Below are 9,097 nucleotides of genomic sequence, written 5' to 3' on the forward strand. Positions count from 1 at the left end.
CACATACATCATCTAAGTTTATCAGACAGTGCTCTGCATATTTCTAACACATCGAGTATAGTGCTGAATTTACGATCTATCTCTGTGCAGATGGGAATCATTTATACCCAAGATGCGACAAGGGAATGGAGTACATCGCATCTTAGTTCGTTTAGAGGAGTGTGTCGAAACAGGATGGTCACGTTTCATCTCACATGAAATGGATGTTCTCTGATGACAGAGACGTTTGCTGTTAACGATATCAGGTAGCCAGTGTTCTAAGTCAAATGTGGAACACAAGGTTGTATGCGAGTCAAACGCAGGCTTTGTCACGCGACTGATGCATCCTGACAGATCAGCGGGGAAAATGGTTAAATACACTGCGCCAACAACTTATAACTCTATAATGAATCATCAGTCTGTCATTAAATCATACGTCGTTACAACTCCATCTGAATCGATCACTCCTTCCACTCTCTGTGATCCTTTAACGCTGATGAATGTAAGTTTGTAGGCAGATGGTTCTCTGTTTTCCTTAAAAGCGTCCTATACAGTAGTCGACTCGTTTCCACCACTGTCACGGCAATAGACATACAGCACAATGCTGCCTCGACGGAAAAGAAAGTAATTGTTCCCCGGGTTCCTTTCGCTTCCATGTCGACGTTTTCTCGCATTCTTGTCCCCATGTACGAAAACTGCTCAGTGACAACCAGAAGACACGCAATTACTTCCTCAATTTCCCCGCATTTCAGCGTATTTTCCTTCAACTGATACGAATTTTCTATCATTTTTCGCAATTCTAACGATTTTTTATGTCACGTCTACCCATGCGGTCTTGACATAGCCCCTCGTTCCGTGTTCTAAAACACCTTGTAAACATAGTACAGCTGCCAACGCCTAACGCTAATTCATTATTTTACTGATCTAGAGGCGTAGTATGGCGCTGTACTCGGTTGCATCCAGTCGCCTCTACCCATATATTCCACATCTGAAGTACGTTTGCTCTGTTTCCTGGATATCTGAGTATGTGCATGTGTCACGGATGGCTCCCAGGAACCACAGCAGACCCATGTTAGTGTTAGAGTGTGGATCTGCTGCACGTTATATCCATGGTGATGTTGGGATGTGGATCCATAATATGCCACGTCCGTCATAGGGTTTGAAGAAAGATCCGCCGTTCACTATGAACAGGGGGATGCTGGCATGCAGATCCTCAATATAACACATCCGAGTTAGCATTCTAGTGTGGATCTGCTGCACAATATGCATCCAGGTCGATGTTCGGAGGTGGGTCCACCACACATTACATCTGCGATAGTGCTGGCAGTGTAAGTAGGCTGTTTAGGTTTTTATGTTGGTAACGCCATTTAGAGCTCTATATGAAAATACTGACTGTGCTGTGTACAGTCTATGGCTGGTTTACATTGTAGGAATTTGCTGTTGTAGTGTTGGGCAGTTGGATGTGAACAGTGGATAGCGTTGCGCAGTTGGAGGTGAGCCGCCAGCAGTGGTGCATGTGGGGAGAAAGATGGCAGAATTTTAAGAGCAGACGATCTGGACGTGTGGGCGCCAGAAAGAGTAAATTTGTAATACTGGATGTCATGAAATATGACATTCGAACACTATTACGGTAAATACATTGTTTGTTCTTTATAAAAATCATTCATTTGCTAACTATGCATATCAGTAGTTACAATCTTTTATTCAGCTGGCGGTATTGGCGCACGGTGTATTGCAGTAGTTTGAGTAACGAAGATTTTTGTGAGGTAAGCTATTCATGAAAGGTATAGGTTATTGTAAGTCAGGGCCATTCTTTTGTAGGGATTTTTGAAAGTGAGATTGCGTTGCGCTAAAAATATTGTGTGTCAGTTTAAGAAAAGGCATTTATATAATTTTTCAAAGGGGACGTTCCAACAGGTGGATCAACCACGTGTTACTTCCGAAGACATGTTCTTTGTATGAAGTTGGGTCCTCCAGCAAGAGAACTGGGTCCTCAGAGGACTGGGCTCTCTCTCTGTGAGAGGCAATGTATCAGAACGTGTTAATGTTAGGTTAGAACCTGACACAGACCTCCAAGACGTGGCGGAGAAACAAAATGTACAGCACTGTACAAAGGATATTATCGCAGGAAAAAACAATGTTTCAACAACAAAACAGGGTCGCATGGAGCGTCTCTTGCTACTTACAGTATAGTATGCGGGGTACGATCATCCTCCTATAGTACAGTTGATGGATCTTTAAGCTGGTCTATGTAGTTGATCAATAACTCTGTATTAAATACGATCATCACATGTACTCGATGCCAGCACACATGAGGTATTTGTTTTCGATATATGGGGAGAGAGAGATGCGGTAAAAATCTTGATGAGATCTCTATCGGATGAAGTTTGTGGCGTCGGATGAAGTTTGTGGCGCTACTGCAGTTCGCAAATTTTTCTTTGTTGGTTCATACAGAATAGCATAAACAGCACGTTTGGGGTAATAGACATGAATAGACCCAGAGGGGCGCGGATCTATAGTACTTGTACATAGACTGGGGATGCTCTAAAGTGCAATAGCAAAATCCTCGTCCTTCTCCCATTTCCCATCTCAATCGCATGGTCGAAACACAGTCCTCTCATATTAACTCAGCTTAGCCTGTTCCTACATGGGTTGCAGAAGGTGGTAGAGGTAGCTTTCTCCGACATCCAACCAGTTCTGACTTACATTGAAACAATCACATACCTAAAGCTGCAGAAAGGTGCATATGGACTACCTACCAGCAAGTTTGAATTTTAATTTAGTAGATAGGTTCGAGAAAGGTGACTCGTTTCGAGATATGAGAGGCTAGAAATATGATTCACTAGTGGCTGTTATCATTAAAGGACTTCTCCATAGTATCCAACACAGGTATGTGGTTGACTGGAAAGACTTGTCTCCATATCATAGACAGTATTTCTACAGAAAGCTTAGCACTAGAGATCTATAAAGCTAGTGTACATTTCTTATGACCTCAATCAGCACACCATCCACTGCTGTATGTGAACTTTCTGCATCAACCATCGCCTATAACTCAGTGGATATATCGTAGAATCTCTGACATAGCTTCAAGACAGAATGCATTACAAATACTGGAGAAATACCTAGCGGTGGCATGAGGGGGCTCCAGATACCGATTTCATACCACGCTCCTTAGCTAAATCACTTTCAAAATTCGTTAATTTTATTATGAGGTTGCACTGTCGGCGATGTGTAACCGCACTACGGTCTAGTAATATACACTCTGGCAATCACCGTCTATATCCAGTGTCGCGGTATTTGTCTGGAAAAAACACGTAATTAGAATGTAATGCCATACGTAGATTTAGAGAGTTAGTACAGCTTTTGACATGGATACTTCTTTGCACCTATAGAACGAATACTGCTTGTGACAGTAACACACAGTAGTTGTTAGAATCGGGTTTCTTAACATCTGCCAGTTTCTAACACAATTATGCCTCTCTTTCTAAGACAGAGTTGTAGCACTTGCAAGAAAACTTACGAAACATGTTCATCCATCGCTGAGTTTCTCTCAGTATTGTAACACATCGTTTGGAATCATTTACTGGCGAAGTATTATACTTAGTAGTTGGGGATTTGTGACAGAATTGCTTTGAGCATCAGGCTTCTAAAGTACGTGTTTGTGTTCCGACATGTGCAAAGGAAATGACTATGTCCAGTCATAAGGGTTGTACGTATTTGACGTGGAATACTGTGATAGCAAAGGGAAGAGTATGTCAGATGATAAGAATGATACAGATATGTCTGTTTCGAGAGCAGCAGCCGTGAGCAGGGTGTGTTTCCGATACTTCGCTCGTTGTCGAATGTCGTTCAACTGAGACTGCAATCGTAACATTTAATTGCCACTATAGTGGTCAGATATGTATGTGACTGATTTCGTAGGACGACTGTCTATGTGTCCGTGGCCTACAGCGCCTGTGGCCTGTGGCGGGAACGACTCACTTTTACAGTTAACAGAAGGAGCCGTCCGAATGGATATGCCATTTGGGGTGTAGGAATCTAGCTGGTTTAACCGCGTCATCTTCTAGACGGCCGAATAGCCAACTAATGCTTTGTATGTGTCGGAGAGCTTTCGTGATCGTATGGAAATTTAAGATTAGATATGGATGTGTGTTTGTGCTGGACCATTATTCCATCACATGTAAATTGTCCGGATGACAGCTTCTGCACGCTGGTCAGAGTGGCCGAGCGGTTCTAGGCACTACAGTCTGGAACCGCGAGACCGCTACGGTCGCAGGTTCGAATCCTGCCTCGGCCATGGATGTATGTGATGTCCTTAGGTTAGTTATGTTTAAGTAATTCTAATTTCTAGGGGACTGATGACCTTAGAAATTAAGTCCCATAGTGCTCAGAGCCGTTTATTTGGTTGAGGGAACATCGATTGTGGTGTGTACATCTTGCAGGTGGAAGACAAGTTGGCTGGTTCTCTAGACATGAGAAACACCTTAGTTGACTTGGTAAATTGCATGGATTATATGAAATTGTTATATCATCGACAATGGTATTTTCGAGTGGATATATCAGTTTCCATTACTTTTTTCGATTATTCATGTAAAGGTCTTTGAAGACAGGGTCAGTTTCTAGTTACTCTGTGGTTTGCGACACGCTACACATCACATCCTTAGTTTGGGGATGTAGGAGCGTGTACAAACTGATTTGTACAAGATGGAGCCAAAGTATCTGCAGAATGTTGTGAGTAAAAGGTTACCGAAAATTCCTTTCATTTTTCTCTGCTGTAAGACAGCTCTGATTTATGGCACATCCTACTGCATTCCCTTTCCGTGACAGTTGTATTGAGGCCTTACTTGACATTCCCATATTCAGATTAATAGTAAAGATATCCCTAAATTTGAAGATACCTTTCGGATGCATGAAGTCGTTGGAAGTCCTCTGGAGAAATGGTGTGTCATGCTGCCTCTATAGCTGTCCATAATTGCGAAAATGCAATTTTGTGCATAAACTGACCTCTCGGTTAAGTTTCATAAATGTTCGACCAGATGCATATCAGGCGATACAGGTGGCCTAATCATTCGGTCGAATTGTCCAAAATGTTCTTCAAACTAGTCGTTAATAATTGTGGTTCAATGACATGAGATCGTTGTTTGGGACCATGAAGTCCATGAATAGCTATATAGTCCCTCAAGTAGTCGAAAATAACTATTTCACAATAAATGACTGGTTCAGCTGGACCAGAGAACCCTGCCCATTCCATGTAAACGTAGCCCACACCATTTGAAGTCAACACACTGCCTCGTTGACACATAGGTTCCTTGGCTTCATGGGATCTGTGCCAAACTCTAAATCTATCATTAGCGCTTACTAACTGAAATCACAACTCATCCGATCAGACCACCGTTTTCCAGTCGTCTAAGTTACAGGCCAGTGTCCAGGGCTGGAGAGGCGCTGTAGGCGACTCGTGCTGTTAACAAGAGCACTCGTGTCGGTCCTCTTCTGGCATAGCCCATTAATGCCAAATTTCACAGCACTGTCTCAACGGATACCTTCTTCGTACGTTTCTTTGGCTATTTGATGCAGTTTACCTGGTTATTAGCACTGAAAACTCTAGGTAAGAGCCGCTGTCTCGGTCTTCGGCCACCGCATTGTCTGTGGTGAGTAGTAATGCCTGAAATTTGGTTTCTCGGCACACTCTTGACTCTTTGGATCTCGGAATATTAAATTCACCAACGGTTTCCGAAATGAAATGTTCCGTGTTTCTAACTCCACCTGCCATTCCACGTCCGAAGTCTGTTGATACTCGATCTGCCGCCGTAGTCACGCGTCAAACCCTTTCATAATAACGAGCTGAGTACAAATATCAGCTCCGCCAATGCACTGCCCTATTTTGCCTTTTACACACGATTCCATCGCCATGTGAATACGTGCATGTCGTTACCCCACGACTTCCGTCACTTCATTGCATAACAGGAGCATACAGGAATGGGGAATTACTCTACAGGCTATACGGGACGCAAATGGGGAAATCCACTGACATGATCGATTTTGACAAACTGTAGACTCGTATGGCCCGGCGACTGGGATTACACATTTCGAAAACGCTGAACTGACCAGCTGTTGTTGTGCTACTGTCATGAGTTTCTATCGAAAGTGTCAGATGTACGGTAAACCCCATGAGCGAGTGACAAGCTATAGGACATCCACGAATCAACACAAAAATGTAACATCAGAGGCTTTCCCATTCTGTAGACAACGATAGGCGGCAATGTGGAGCAGATCTGACGACAGCTAACTATACTGGTGCAGGCACGGGATCATATAGATCGAAACGTGGGTCATTGGAAATGTGTCGGATAAACTTCGTTTCTTTTTAAACCAGGTCGATGGTCGTGTTCGGGTATTGCATTATTCTGGCAAAAGGTTGTGATAAACATACTCCATGCTGCGGCCACAATCCAGTTGGGTCAGTATTATGGTATAAGCACCTTCATCTCGAATTCTGTGGCACCTGTGTTGTAATAGAAGGCACCATTACAGTATCGCGAGTAATAGAGAGCGAACAGTTGTTGAGGATTCGGAAGTGGTCACACGCAGCCTGCAGTGGACACCAGGTCTGTTCACCCAAGAGGAGCTCACAAAACTTCGTTAACCTGTTCTCCTTGATCCAACACACAGCCAGGTTCTCGCACCTTTCGACTTCCATATGTTTGACCCAATGAAGGACAGACTACTCACGAAGCAGTGCGTGGATGGTGGGGTGTTATGCACGCAGCAAAGCGCTGACTCTGATTTTGACCAGTAGAGTGGCACCTTGGAGGTATACGCTCCCTCTCAGAAACGAGGCGTAAGACCGTCACACTGAAAGGAGACTATGTTCACAAACATGGTTTTGTAGAAAAAGTGTGGGAATAACATTGTGTATTGGAAGCCTGAATAAAACCAACCTGCTTTCAGGAAAAAATTTCTTGTGATGCTAACTGAACACCCCTCATATAAACATATTTCCTGTGTGCCAGTGTCACTATTACGATTGTTGTTGTTCTTGTCAGCTGCAGCAGCAGCAGCAACTGTAGTATTACTGCTAGCATTAATTTGATTAGTTCTTAGACAGCAATAGACTCAAGTTTACAAAAAGAAACAGAATACCTTGAACAACTAGAGATAGGACGTTTTTATGCAGAGGACTTGCACGTTAGTATGTTCTGCAGAAATGATTAGCATTTGAACCACATCGGCCGCCGGCTTTAAGGTCAACATTGGTATAGCGGTGCAATACCACCTACCGCTAAAATGTGCCTGCGTATCTCGCTGTTGCTATAAACCGAAGGCAATGGATCAGTGAAACTTAAAAGGAATCTCGTTACTTTCCGTTGCTTATAAAGTACACTCAAGTGCTGCCGAAATGAGGTGGTGAACAGACCTCTCACGTCATTGAAGAATATCAGGCTGGTTTCCGAAAAGGCAGGCGGCGTGAGGAACACATTAACATTATTTATCGTTTTAGAGAAATTCTAAATTGGTAGAAAAACGAGGGAAATCGTAAAAAAACCATAACAGACTCAATCTCAAAAGTTAAGTTCCTTGGAAAAATCTCTGAGCCCTTTGAAATAAAGACAGACATTAGCATGGAGATGAATTATCCCCAGCTCTCTTCAGTATCCGCCTGGAGAAAATAATGAGAACTGGGAGGAAGCTTTGACGTTGGAAGTGATAACTGGAGTACACCTTCAGCAAAAAGGATATAGCTTGGAAATCTGATGCTAAAGATTTCACGAAAGCTTTGCCCATTTACCCAGAAATTGGAAATATGCGCAAATAAATCTAGAGGTCTTGCATGAAATCGCTGGAGAATCAGGTCTAAAAATCTCATATGAAACGACAGACTACGTGAAACACAGATATCAAGGAGAGAAATACTTGGAGCTAAAACATGTAAATATTAGGACAGAAACATTTATATACTTAGGAGAACTGATCCAACGCGATGGACTGGATAAATAGGCAGTCAAAGGAAAAGCCGGAAATTAGACATTGATTACAAACTAACGGAGAACAAGTACAACAGACGAACGATATCCCAGAAGACCAAAATGAGGCACTAGAATTCATTGTAAAACAATAAGAATTCTATGACTCGTGGTGTCTTACTCTAAATAAAAAGGGACACTTGGAAAACTTGAAAAGATGAAAAGGGAAATTCTCAGAAATATCTAGGACCTCAGAAGACTATTATAGGAACTTGGGAGAGTAAGAAAAACGAGGCGTTCTACAAGTACACCCAAACATTAACGGAGACAATGCGGAACTGGTGGCTGAAATTTTATGGACACCCAGTAAGAATGGGCATACACCGGCTGAGCAAAAAGGTCATCAGTTATATTATTAAAGCCCATCTGTAAGTCAGTATAGCAGATACTCAAGAAAATTATATTACACAAGAGGTGATACAAACCAGACAAGACGTCTAAAACAAAGTCAACAGCGTAAAACCATTTGGAAAGAAACCACTAACGAGGAGGTCCGCACGTTACTTTTCCGAAGAGGAGAGAAAGCAAAGATGTGAAAGAAAAAGAGGCTCTGGGGAGAGAGAAAAAGAATGACCATGAACCTCAAGTTCTCCGTGACTCATAGTTAGCGAGATTGGGAAGACGATGAAGTGGACAATTAAAGTCGGCAAATCCGTACTACGTAATTTTTCTAGGAACAGAATATATGTCACATTTGTTAAATGGTACACGAAATATATACTCTGCTTATACGAAAGATGTTTATCTTCAGCTGAAATCATGCTAATGGAGGCAAATGTGTACCTTCTTACTCACCGAGCAAAGTGTAGGCCAGAACTAAGAGAACGTGTAGTCCGTCACGGAACTTATAAGCACCCCTCAAGTAATTAGCATTATCTAAGAACTTAACTTGTCACCCGAACGTGAGTATCTACGTAGCCATTAAACACGTTTCAGCTGGTTTCTTCATTAGCCCTCGAACAAACGTGCCTTCTCCTCTAAGGCAGATGTACCATGAATAAACAGTTTTTGTCGTTTCACAAACTTTGCGAGTCCAACGCTACAGGTGTTGGAGAGGACGTGAAGAAGCATCTGAGATACCTTAGAGGATATACTGC

At 42.6% G+C, this 9,097-nt stretch overlaps 1 protein-coding gene across 1 annotated transcript in view; it reads right to left on the reverse strand.

Annotated features, from left to right (window-relative positions):
- Positions 1-8,820, reverse strand: part of LOC126278313 (uncharacterized) — a 32,532-nt gene extending 23,712 nt beyond the window's left edge. The window contains exon 1 of the mRNA XM_049978329.1: positions 8,796-8,820. The gene's annotated coding sequence lies outside the window, so the exon portion shown is untranslated. The remainder of the gene's footprint in view (positions 1-8,795) is intronic.
- Between the last annotated feature and the right edge of the window lie 277 nt (positions 8,821-9,097).

This window comes from Schistocerca gregaria, chromosome 6 (assembly GCF_023897955.1).
Source record: "Schistocerca gregaria isolate iqSchGreg1 chromosome 6, iqSchGreg1.2, whole genome shotgun sequence".
Classification (NCBI taxonomy): Eukaryota; Metazoa; Arthropoda; class Insecta; order Orthoptera; family Acrididae; genus Schistocerca; species Schistocerca gregaria.